This window comes from Phalaenopsis equestris, unplaced genomic scaffold, assembly GCF_001263595.1.
Source record: "Phalaenopsis equestris unplaced genomic scaffold, ASM126359v1 Scaffold231023, whole genome shotgun sequence".
NCBI lineage: Eukaryota > Viridiplantae > Streptophyta > Magnoliopsida > Asparagales > Orchidaceae > Phalaenopsis > Phalaenopsis equestris.
Window position 1 is genome coordinate 45,788 of NW_018248993.1, and position 1,136 is coordinate 46,923.

A 1,136-nucleotide genomic window follows, 5' to 3' on the forward strand; every position below is an offset into this window, starting at 1 on the left:
GTACAGTCCACAGACTAGTCACTCTAATCGTGCTAGAACTACTGACAACCTAAGAGTGTCGAGGGCAACGATCCCATCAAGAGTCGGCGAATAATATCATGGATCCTTTCCTCTCCTTTATTGAAGATCCTTGAGGTAGGAAATACTATTCTTAATAATTTCATTTCGTATCCCTCGTTTAAGCACACATAAGCAATGTCGTCATCGCCCTCGCCACCTACGCCACTTAGATTGTAGACTCATACTAGTCTGATGATCTATATGTGGCGTTAAGAAATTTCCCCAATTGTCAGGAGGATTTGAGTGTAATATTCAAGCTCAAATCCCGATGCATTGGGTTTTATTGTAGGTTAAGTCATTAAGGGAATTTCACTGTTGATTTAATTAAGGAAGCATGGGTCACGTCTCGGTGCATCATGTCTAGTGTTTTAGTCAGTTTGTGAATTAGGGTCAAGTGTCTAGTTTCATTGTGCATTCGAGGATTAGATGAATAGACTCTTACCTAAGGTATGTTCCTGAAACCTAGGAAGTCTGTGCTGAGAATTAGGTGGATGGACTCTCACCTAAGGTGTGCTCCTAAAATCTAGGAAGTCTATGTTAAAAATTAAGTGGATAGACTTTCACCTAGGGCGTGCCCCTAAAATCTAAAAGCCTATGCTGAGAATTAAGTGGATGGACTCTCACCTAAGGTATGTGCTCCTAAAACTCTAAGAAGCATATGCTGAGAATTAGGTCAATGAATTCTCACCTAGGGTGTACAACCTAAAGTCTAAGAGGTCTACACTGAGGACTAAGTGGATGGGCTCTCACCTAGGGTGTGCTTCTAAAGTGTAGGAAACCTAAACCGAGGACTAGGTTGATAGACTCTCACCTAGGGTGTGCACTTAAAGTTCTAGGAAACTTACACTTTAACTTATGCTTAAGGTGATTTAAGGTTTTCTATATCTTCCAATTAATTAAATCATCAATACCCATCTTTATGACTTAACCATTTAAAAAGAAGTAAAACAAAAGAAGGATGAGGCAGACCCACTTCTAAAACTAGTAAATTCAAAGGGGGAAAACAACAAGTGGATCAACCTAAAAGCGTTTAAATAACAATCAATTGAAACCCAAAACATTGGGCAAAAAGGGGT

At 39.5% G+C, this 1,136-nt stretch overlaps 1 protein-coding gene and 1 long non-coding RNA gene across 9 annotated transcripts in view; one reads left to right on the top strand and one right to left on the bottom strand.

Moving 5' to 3' along the window:
- Nucleotides 1-1,136, bottom strand: part of LOC110038105 — a 66,688-nt gene that overhangs the window by 33,155 nt on the left and 32,397 nt on the right. The gene's annotated exons all lie outside the window — the stretch shown is intronic.
- LOC110038107 overlaps nt 772-1,136 on the top strand; it is a 5,535-nt gene continuing 5,170 nt past the window's right edge. Inside the window, exon 1 of the long non-coding RNA XR_002295392.1 lies at nt 772-1,134. This is a non-coding gene — a long non-coding RNA (uncharacterized LOC110038107). The remainder of the gene's footprint in view (nt 1,135-1,136) is intronic.